Source organism: Thunnus albacares, chromosome 4, assembly GCF_914725855.1.
Source record: "Thunnus albacares chromosome 4, fThuAlb1.1, whole genome shotgun sequence".
In the NCBI taxonomy this organism is placed as follows: domain Eukaryota; kingdom Metazoa; phylum Chordata; class Actinopteri; order Scombriformes; family Scombridae; genus Thunnus; species Thunnus albacares.
This window is the reverse complement of record NC_058109.1, coordinates 25,049,959-25,062,080: the sequence shown is the minus strand read 5'-3', so window position 1 is coordinate 25,062,080 and position 12,122 is coordinate 25,049,959.

The following is a 12,122-nucleotide window of genomic DNA, read 5'->3' as shown; positions in this document are numbered from 1 at the left end:
CAAAGATGGTAAATAAGTCTATTTTGAGTGTGCGGTCCATACTTGATAGTGTAAGGGAGAAAATACCCAGGATTGCATGTGTGTGTGTTAGTGTTACTTAAAGGATAAGGCTGGCAATTGTCTATGTTTTTCTTATTGTCAACAAATTTCATGTGCAGAGCCAAACCAACGATGAACTCATCCTACTAAGTATTGTGTGTGTATCCAAAGCCTGATATCATATTCCTCTGTGCCGTAGACCTCTGTTGTTGTCCAAAAACTATTAAAAACATGTCAGTGAGCCACACTGTTGCACTGGGTGACATGTTCCTTCGCCCCCGAAGACTATGGTCATAGTGGTTTGTTTAGAAAAGGCCTCAATAATAACAGTAATCACATTTTCAGTCTATATTTATAAAAAAATGCATAGAAAATTTCCAGTCTTATACTTTAATTTAGGTGTAGACATAGTTTAACATAAGACCAAGGCTAATATTTTGGTACTGAACCTTTATAAATGTCAAATTATATGTCTCACTATATACTGTAGGTTCAGTAAATCTGGTGCTAACTTGTAAGAATAGTAAGTCATATTTGATATTATTATTGCGTGTTCACATCACCTAATATAACCGGCACTATCAGAAAAAACTGAACTTATTTTATCCTCTGAAGACCGATTGCCTCATACAGTGCTGTAGCTGCTGACTCCCACACAAAGGAGCTGTAAAACATCTTTAGACTTTGGACTCAGGCTTGTAAGAATAAAATTAAAATAGGCAGAAACACAACAGGCTGGTGACTGGACATTTGTCTTGTTATGCAATCAGTCAATATTGACTTTTCATATGTAAGTATATTGTTCCCTAGTTGTAGAGAAATAAAAAATGTCCATTACAAGGGATGCAAGGTTGTTTTGGCCTTCTTGGCCTTGAAAAACTACAGAATTCTGTTTGCAGGTTTCTGCACCCAAAGAAATAAACAGTGTGATTAATGACTAAATGTGAGGACGAGTGAAACCAGCATGAAGAGCATTCAAAAGAAATCTCTTCACGGTCATCGGGTGATGAGTGCTGCGCCTTTGTAGATAGCTATTTAACCACCTGTGCCAACAATCAGAACTGTTCAAATTTACTGTTCAAATCCAACCAGTCAAATGTCGAGCAATTTCAACAGCAAACACATGACATACAATACAGTAGATGCATTCAACATTAATTATACAGATAATTATAGACTCGCCGTTTTCCCAAACCCTCAGTTATACAATGACTGAGCTTTTCAGAGATGCACTACCTGCTCAGAGCAAGACAGATCTTGATTCTGTGTTTTAGCCAGGCTTTTTTCCATGAGTCCCTGGAGTCAATACCAACAAATGCGACTTGAAGCCAATGACAGAAAATCAGGGCAGTTTACAAGCCACTGGGAGAAGTCATTGGTTGATGATGCCCAGTGGAGGCCTCTGGTCAGCAATCAGAACTGCATTGTACTGCAGATTTTTTACATGTAACTGAAAGGAGAACTGTTATCTTTGCCCAATCAGATAAAAGTGCTCTGGGAATCATTATATTAGATATTAAAAAATAATGTGTAGGATTTGCTCTTAATATAATGGTAATGATAGAGTATATCATTACAACGATTTGTGATTTGTATTCTTTATCTCATACAGATTAAGAATTATATGAATTAATCTCTCAGCTGCTATAGATCAGCCGCAGTAAGCTATTTCCCTTTTGAATCGGAACAAATGGAAACAAACAGCAGATCATTTGATAAATACAGTTTTATTACAGCAGGCACTAAACCAATTTCCCTTCAGCCAACATATAAATGAGAATTCCACACCATCTTTAATGTAGCCCATTTTGCTTGTGCTGAGATGTCACTACAGCAGCATATTGCACAGTTCATCTTCCAGCTGTATCTGTGCATCTGTAAATTACTTTCCACGCCACCACAATTAGCAAATTTCCTTCCTCTTTGGAAATGAAACCACAGACGTGTTGCGATGACAGGAACCGTGTTATAATCCAATTCTGAACACAAATCTAATAACTCATATTGTAAACCCTTTACACTTTCACCTACTGCTCAGACATACCACCTGCCTACAACAAACTCTGACCTTTGCCTCAGTCGGGCTGTAACAAGACGGCTCTGACACAAAAAACACAGATAATTGACCCGGGTTAGACTCCCAGAGGTCGCACCAATTATTTCCCTTGTGAAAGTCGAGGAAAGGAAGACCAAGTACCAAAGTCCATCATGAGACAGAGCTGAATGGCTGCGTTATTGTGTTTTTAAATTTCTTCCCTTCACTTGTATTCTCTTTTCTCTCTGTCAAACTGGAAATGTCACCAGAATAAATGTCAGAAAAATGTGCTGCCTCTCACTCACCAAACCAAACCGGTTTATTTCTCTTTTACGGTTCTCAAGCTTGTGTCTCTCCATTCACATCATCAGACTTACAATGTCAACATCTGCTCAGTCACATGATCTGTGTCAAGCCCAGACAGAAACTGACATACACGCATGGCACATATGTATAGCCTATACACTCACTGCCAAAATACAGATTTACACATTCACAAACACATGGATTTATATGTGTTAGAGACAAAGAGCTAGTTACAGGTTAACTAGCACCACATATTGAAGTACAGAAAGGCAGATGATGTTATGAGGTGATGAGTTATAGTATGTGTTTTAATATCAATAATACAATATTATTATTATTATTGTCATTATTATTATTAATTTTTTTTTTCTTCAGAAATGTTTGCACAAATTCCTGTGGGATAATGCAAATAAATGCAAGAGACATGAGATTTTGCCCATTGATTGGAGGTTATGTGCAAGTGCTGTACAAAAAATATGACCCCAATCAGCCAGATGGTGGCACTATAACAATGAACTTCGTGTTTTGGCTTATAACTTTTGAACGGTAAATTTCACAAATGAAATTGTTTCCTGGATTCTGTGAGTCCAGACTAATCTATCCGTGTTAGCCGCACCCATTTGCGCCCAGATAGATTTTTCACCATTTTGAAGTTTTTTGAAGAACACATTTTTGACATCTCTTCCTAAATTGTAGGTCCAGTTGCTATGAAATTTTCTGTGGATCATTATTGCGTAAAGATATTGACCACGAACTTCAAAAGGGCGTGGCTCAGCACATAAATATCCCAAAGTCAACAAGCATCAGGCCAATCATCACAAAACTTGCTGGATGTGTCCGCATAAGTACCTGAAATATACCCTGAAAGTTTCATTCAAATCGACCACTAGGTGGTGTTACAAATGCAAAACAATGGGCGTGGCATAACAAAAATCAAACTATAAATCAGAAATTGTTTGTACAATCATTACAAAACTCATTAAAAACTTTGATAACAATGTTGAACTACGTGTGTCAAACTACTTTGAAATTACAATAGGAGGCGCCATCAGTTCCAAACATGTGCATGGGCTTGGTGCAAATTTGGCCATAAATCAATGAAAGTTTCTTCAAACATCATTAAACTTGGTGGATATTTTTAATTAAGCTGTTGAAGCTTTCAACTTCTAACAGTCTGTGTTGGCTTGAATCCCAGAATCGCCACTTGCAGATATATTTTTATGTTGTTATTAACCTCATTTTCTTCTCTCTCCTCTCTGTCTTTGACTTCTTCCTCTCCCACATAATCCTTCAGACTGTACATCTTCAATTCTTGTCCTCTGCATCTTCCACTCCCAAACACACCCACACATGTACACACACACACACACACACACACACACACAAGAACACCACTATGTTCTAAGTTAATAAAGCTTTTACATTTGCTGTTCTTGAACAAAATCATCTTATGCGTAGCAAAACATTTTATTCGAGTTATTCAGAATAAATACAAGTAGAACAGTTAAAGAAATTTAATAAGCTACAGTGTCTTTATTTTGGCTTCACATCAGCACACAGCAAATTCTAACACAATCAACAGAAAGAGACAGACATTTCTAGGATCATAATTTTATCATATGATGTTTATACATTTGCTGCTCTTGCACAATGTCCTCTTTTCTGTAATTAAGGTGTATTGTTTGTCATCTTTAAAAAAGGGATACAGCTCCTGTATTTTTTTCCAAATAACAACTTTAACAACTTTACACATTTTTTATCTATTGTCTTTTCTCTATGAAACATATCCTTATGAAATTTATCACTTTACAACAACAAAATCCAAATATGTGAGGCTCGTATGGTGAGTTAGTGATTAGCACTGTTGCCTCAGCAAGAATCTTTCTGCATGGACTGTATGTTCTCTCCATGTCTGTGTGAGTTTCCTCTAGTTGCTCTCCATGAATTAGACACTGTCGAAGGAATGTTGGTGATCTGTGTAATGGCACTAATAGAGACTAGCTGCAGAAGCTGTAGCTAGTCTAGATATATGAGACACGAGTGAAGACTTGTGAACGCAGCTCTCTTATTTTGCATCTCACTTGCTGAAGAAGCAGCCACTCACATCACCAGTTTACTCTGTACACATATGGGTGTGAATCTCTTGAATCTTTGCTGTTTTTTTATCCATTTAAAAATATCCTGTAATACACTTAAACATGCATGCTCACACACACACACACACACGCACACACAAACGTCTCCAAAGCTTGACCATGCTCCATTTCAGTCTATCCCTTCCATTGCTTCTATTTAAAAACCAGAGCCTTGAGCCAGTGGCCAATGAAACACAGCCACAGATGGTTCCTTAATGCTAGCATGGACATTTAGAGATGGGGGAAAAAAATAAATTCAGCCAAATGAGAGCAGAGGCAGCTTTGCGAAAAAGGTAGAGACTAAGGATCAGTATGTCTGCTAAAATGCAAGATTAACAAAGCCTGAAAGCTTTTTTGTCCCTCCTATAAAGAAAGTGACAAGAAATGTGTCTTCTTTCACAAAAGTGACAACTGTCTTCATTGTTTGTTGATGGTGGCAAATGTAGGATAAAGTGTGGATTAAGGTAAGATTATGGATGGATTTTTGACTTGTGGTAATGGTTTATCTAACACTGAAGATCATGTATAAAAAACATAAGTATCTACTGTCCAAGCAGGGAATGTCTGTCCAAGCAGGGAATGTCTGTTTGTCTGTGAAAAAAAAAATCTGGTCCAACAGTGATTGATCTTTCCCTGAAGATCAGACAAAAACACTGGAAATGTTTTTCAGTTGCAGCATTGAATGATATGTAAGAGACAAAACTATCAAACTTTCACAAAATCAAACCATTAAAATACCTAACTTCAAAAATGCTTAATAGAATAAGACACACAAGACAATACAAGCTACACAATACTACAGGCTTTGGTTGCAATGTGGAGAAAATCCACTCAAATGTGGAGTTGCCACTCATGATTCTGCTGTAAAAATCGGCACCAGCAGCCAGTATGTTCTCTGAACGGTCTGTTATGTATTATAAATACATAGACAACTACAGTATGCATCTGTTCTGCACAAGTGCATTAATACATTTTTCAAACCTACAAGGCTTTGAAAACACTTGGTGCATTCATGTCAAGTGTTTCTATGCCTTTGTGGAAATACTACATTAAACACCACTGAAAGCAGCAACACTGTGTGCATTTTATCTTAGGTGCCAGTGTTTACACCTTATATCTACATTTTACCTCTGAACCACTCTCACTACACACAGTGTGGCTGTTATAGTAATTTAAAAATATGTGATTCTTTATATGTCAACACTATATTTATTTATTGACATGAAGAACAAATTGAAGATGCTTTTAGAGGCTGTGACACGGCAACATTAGTGCTACACCTATACTAGTGTTGAGGTATGACATGACATGCTGGTTACCATGTCACTGACATGCACGCATGACCTTGTATTGTATGTTTTGATAAGCTTAGACATATGCCATGTTCAGTGATGCAAAATGACACACACACACAGTTGTACCACTGTGCATCTGAAGACATTGTATTGACTTACACTCACTTGCTGCAGGCTCTTGCAGGTGATTGTAGCTTTGATGGTTCAGTTCCAGTCACCTCCTGGCCACTTAACCCTGAAAAAGTGTGAAAAATGTTGCTTAAGACAACAGTGTCTGCCAACTAAATATATATATATTGCTTATTTTAACCATAACTGCTACATGTCTTACCCTGACCTTTAAGGATAGGTTCATATTTTTTACAGTCTTTTTAATACAAAATCACCTCTGTGTTTTCACTGACTGTGCTTCTTTGCTGAGCTGCAATGGAAGTATGGTAACACAAAGAGGGTATTGTGCACTAAAGACACTTTGGAATAACCTTTTCAATCTCGCAAGCTTTGTGTTCTGGGTGTGATTGATGGTGGCACCTTTATGTAATGTTGTTACTGAGAAAATTCACAAATATCCTGTAACATATAGAAGTCCTGTGAACTAGCAAGTAATAAGAGAGGCCATGGTACTAGAGCAGGATTACTTCGAATAGCTCCGGGGATCTTCTTGTGATTCAAAAGGAAATAAGACAATGAAAAGCAGTTAATGTGATGACATTTTTCAGTGATATGTAAACTTGGTGAGATTGTTTCGTTGAGCCTGTGTGGCACTTCTTACCAAAATTTTAAACATGTTTGAGTTCAATTATCTTCAGAGGTTGGTGCTTTTCAGTTTGTGCCAATGTGGTTTCCTTTAATGTTGGTGTAAAGCAGAATCTGCATAAGTCTGTGATAAGTGGTTGTGAGTATGTACAGGATGTGTATGTGTGTATATCTGTGTTTGTGAAGCTCCTTGTTTCTTTATCTTTCCATCTCTCCTCAGGCATCTTTTCCTCTCTTTTTACAACATGTTGAAAACTGCTGGTTCCCTAAGGGATTCCCAACTGTGCATCTAATGTAAATGAGCCAAATCCAGTTACTGTTAAGTGGGATAACAGTGCTAAGAGTAAAAATCCAAACTCTAAAGACACAATGACTTCTATTGCTTCATGATCTAACAACTTCTGTATTACATTTAAAATGCTAAAACTGCAATAAACTGCATACTGTCTGTGTTGCAGTGTTATGTGTGTTTCTGCTCTATATTGAAAACAATGAAAAGTCACTATCTGCTGTTATATCACGTCATACCATTTGTGCTCAATGTGCTCAATGCTGATTGTTGGAGTTTCCTCATTGGCTGTTGCTCTTTCAAAATGAATTGGCGTGAGATGATTGAAGTGGAGGACAACAGCACAACACAGAGTCACTGTGTTTCCTGCTCCAAGCTCTGATGCTTTCAGCGCCAGTGTTAAATGCAGAGAAGTCGGCTAAACTCCTGTTTAAACAGACACATACCAACGTCTCTACTGTCTCCTCCTCTACCGTCCAGTGTGATTGACTCTCTGGTTGACAGCACTGTCAGCAGCCAGCAGGAGAGATGCTCCATACTCTGCTTGGATTTTATAACTGAACTAATACCAAAACACACACTTTTTACTTCTGTGAAGTTTTCACATTACAAACAATGAACAACAGCATCAAAACACAGGTCTTCCAGGTAAACATGTGACTCATGTAGGCTGTTATATCAGTTATGGTGTGGCTGCTCTGCAGGTGCACTTGATTTTACTGCAGCTTAATTGCAGTAACTGGGTGGAGATGAGCCTCCTGAATTTGCACCCAAAATGCTGTCAAAATTTCCACTGCGGCCTCCACGATTCTCGCCCGGGAAAGAAGGACGCGAGGGAGAGCACACTGTTAAAGCACCCCAAATAACCATCACTCTGACAAAAAACACTTGATGTAGACTGAAAAATGGAGACATGCGCAGATAGTAACAGATGAAAGAGCGGGGGGAGTTAATAGGTAATTATGATAGTTATAATTTGGATTAAAATAAGTTCTCTTTCAAATCAAACATCCCAAGATATGAGTGGAAAGTATTGTTCTTTCAACTTCATTTATAACCTTTTTCTTTTTTTGACAAATTGTTGCTTAACCATGTCATGTGATATGCTACTTCAGTACACTTTGACAATAATTACCACTATTACTGAGACCACTACAGAAAATTGCAGGTGAACATTTATTATCCAGGAATTCACATTATAGACACTACCACTGACTATCCCTGTAACAAATTGGCCACAATTTCACACATTGACATGGTCTGTCCAGTCATATACTAGTCTTTAACCTAGTCTTGTTTTCTTGCTACACTTCAAAACTCATCAAAACATGAACTATCAATGTCCAATGTTGATAGTTTCAGTACATCAAACTGTTTTTGTTCTTTCAGCATAAAAGCCTTTAAAGGAAACTCAGGGATTTTGTGACAATCTTAAATGTAACTTGTATTAAAGTTTTCAAATTCAACCAGCACTAGCTATGAAAAAGCCATTTTCCTGCCTGCTGTCATGTAACTAAAGACCAACCATTCCTGTAGTAATATTATCAGTTCCCTTTCCCAGCCGGTGTAGCAAAGCTAGTAAAGCTGTGAAGGAAAAATATCGTCTGTGCCCAAGTGCTTACGGATTTTCTCTTTCTGAGATGAATACTCACGATGCCTGCTCGGTGTCTCTCAGCATGTTGCATGCTAAAGGAGCACTTGCCAACCTGGAGACCTGTGCACACTGTCACCGACTCCAAAGGCTGACCGTGGAAAGACATGTGGCATTCTTGTTGAGGGTGCTGGGAATCTCAGCCACACATGGAGATCTTGTGCTGTATGAAGTCATTGAGTCCTCCACGGAATTTGAACCCAAAGGCGAGAACTTTGATAGGGGAGTAGGGCAGTCATAGAGAAATCACATGGATGATATTGTCCCTACCACTGAGTATGTGGGTATGGAGGAGGAGCCAGCCAACTTTACTGTCTCCATTGACAATGTACAGCTCGGTGTGCTGTCTGAGGATGAGCTTTCCCTTGCTGCTTCAGACGGCCTCTCGAAGGAGCAGATCGAAGTTGGAGATGGAGTACATGAAGAGGATCCTACCCAGGTCCTCCGTGCTGGAAAATTTTCCAACCGAGATGGCACTACCACCACCTTGATCAACTTGTGCCACCATGTGGCTGAATATCTTTACTTGCTGGACCAGGCTGTGCCTTAAGAGGAGTTGCAGCAGTATGGTTGTGAGATGTTTGTTGGCTCTAGGAATGAAAGAGAAGCAGCCACAGCCTCATAGTCATCCCGCGAGAATCATGCTAATCTTCTTGCTAATGTTGGCATGCAGGCTCCGCTCGACCGGTATCTAAAGAGCCAGTTGAGACGCCATCGGATCTATCAGCCATGGAGGAACCAGCCACTCAACCAAAGCTGGTTGGATGATTTATTGATTCTGTTGGACTCGGCATATCAGACCAATATCCACATGTCCCAGCTGGTGACCCTCAGTCTCTTTGATTTGTCATAAACTGGAAAAAGAGCTGTCTCACTCCCAGCCAGAAAATTTGTTTTCTCAGTCTGGATTTGGATTCCATAGACAACTGCGACAGGTTATCATCATCGAGATTGACCGCTTTCAACCGATGTCTGTCTCTGTTTCAGTGGCATCACATTGTGCATCTCCATCAGTGCCAGTGCCTGCTGGGACTGATGGCCTCTATGATTCCAGCAGTGCCTCTTGGCTTGCTGATGATGAGAGAATTCCAGTGCTGGGTGCAGGCCAGACAGCTGTTCTCCTCTTGTTGGAGAGAGGAGAGGATGCGGGTCACACCATCGTTCCAGAGGGCTCTGCTCGCATGCAAGCCCCTCTGGGCTGGGTTTTCTTACGTGTTCTGTCACCACAGATGCATCTAAATGGGGCTGGGGAGGCCCCTCATGTGAATGGGACCTGGACAGATGGGGAGAAGTCATGGCATATCAGTCTGCTGGATATCTATGCTGTGTATCTGTCATTAAGACAATTTTACAGTACGGTCTGCTGTCGGGACAACAGGTTTTGGTACACAACGACAATACATGCGTAATTGTGCACTTAAACAAACACAGCCTATCTCACAGCCTGTCATGGAGCAACATTTACTTGCTCTTGGTCAGACTGACACATATCCCAGGAATACTGGACAGCAGGGCAGACCTTCTCTCCTGGAGTTTTCCACTGGCGAGAGAGTGGAGACTGCACCCTGATGTAGTGGAACAGATATGGGGTCAGTTTGGCAGAGCCACCGTCGATCTCTTTGCCTTGAGAGAAAACGTGCACTGTCCTATGTTCTTCTTGCTGCAGGACAGGGCCACGCCCCGCAGGTTGGCTGCACTGGCTCATTAGTGGCCTCAGACACTCCTGTACGCATTTCCTCTGGTAGCACTGATCTAGACCACACTGGAGCATGTGAGCAAAGGGAGATTAACTATGATTCTGATTGCCCTGTGTTGGCCCAAGAAAGCATGGTTTGCTGAGATCATTTCTCTTCGGAATGGGAGGCCATGGTGCCTCCCTGTGTGCAGAGACCTACTGTCAAAGGCCCAGGGTCAGATTTGGCACCTGTGCCCAAAATCTGTGGGCCTGGCCCCTGAAAGGGAGAAACTAACAGTGATGGGATTGCCTGCCAATGGGCGTGGCGTTTATTCAATGCTTGATGTCATTAAAGAAATATTATTCCATTCCAAAGCTCTGTGGAGGATATTTTGATGTTACTCCAAGAATTATTGGAAAGAGGCCTTTCCTTTTCCACTATTAAAGTCTATCTCTTGGCGATCTCTGCCTCTCCATGAGGGATTTGACGGAAAATCTCCCAGCTCCTATCCACTGGTGATGCGTTTTAAGAAGGGAGTACAGCATAAGAGGCTGATGCACAAAACCATGATTCCCCAGCGGGACCTTGCTCTGGTTGTAGATACACTGTGTGATGCCCCTTTTGAGCCATTAAAGTCTGTAGGCATTGATATGCTTTTGTATAAGATGATGTTCTTATAGGCCCTGTGCTCAGTGAAATGTGTGGGAGACATCCATGTGCTCTCTGTTTATCCGTCATATTTACAGTTTGCACTGGACAGCTCTAATCTAATCCCACATACATCCGTAAAGTACCTGTCTTGTCATACAGGACATTATGCAACGGCGTCTGCATAATCTATGCCTGGTACGTGCGTTGCACATGTAAGTTAAGTGAACGTGGGAAATACGCTCAACTGACCAGCTTTTTGTCCGTTTTGCTAACCCAGTTAAAGGGAAGGCACTTTCCAAGCATTGCCTTTCTCACTGGATAGTAGAGGCAGTCTTGCATGCTTATGCCTGCAAGGGTGCACAGATGCCCCTGGTGGCGTGTGCATGCATGCACACTCCACCAGGGGTGTGGCCGCACCTTGGGACCTTTTTAAAAGGATTTCAGTCAGAGGATGTGTGCTCCGCTGTGAGCTGAGCTTCTCCACATACATTCATGAAGTTTTACTGCCTGGATGTGACAGCTCAGGATATCACTCAGTCTGTGCTCTCAGCAGGAAGGTGATGTATCTGACGTTATCACTGCTACTGTATCAAGGCCAGCTCATCTCAGTCTATGCAGGGATGTTTTCAGGGCGTGATGCTATATCCTCATATTGATGTGTTGTACCAAGTGTACCAACTGAAAGGGAACTGGAAGTTATGCATATAACCAATGTTTCCTGAGGGAGCGAAACGAGATACAATGCAAGTCAGCCCCTAACTGTCTATTTGGCTTGTTGAAGTGCAGTTTAGATTGAGGAGGAGAGACTGTGCAGGGTGTTTTGCAGCCCCAGGGGTAGGCGGGACTTCCCCTGCCTGCAACAGTCTCATTGGTATTGACAGGTGTTTTGAGAGCGGTTCTTCAGGTTGGGCTCACAAGCACGTAATCCCCATACTGATGTGTTGTACCTCCCTCCCTCAAGGAACATTGGCTATATGCATAACCTCCAGTTCTTCACTGCAAACTCTGTGTCCGGTTTGTACTGGAGCAAGCACTTTTCCTGACAAATAATCAAATACAATATTACATCTACAATTACGTTACAATAGCAAAGCTAAGTAAGTTTCCTTTTCTGTGTTATCAAGAGACTATTTTGTGTGTTAAATGAGCCTGTGTGAAATGTTATGAAGGGAACTTTAGGTCTAATGTTAGCATAATAACATTAGCAGAACAAATTTTTATCTCAATATGTATTTTCTTATCAGTTTTCCAACATAAATATACCTTTCATGTCTCGAAGTCTTTACTTC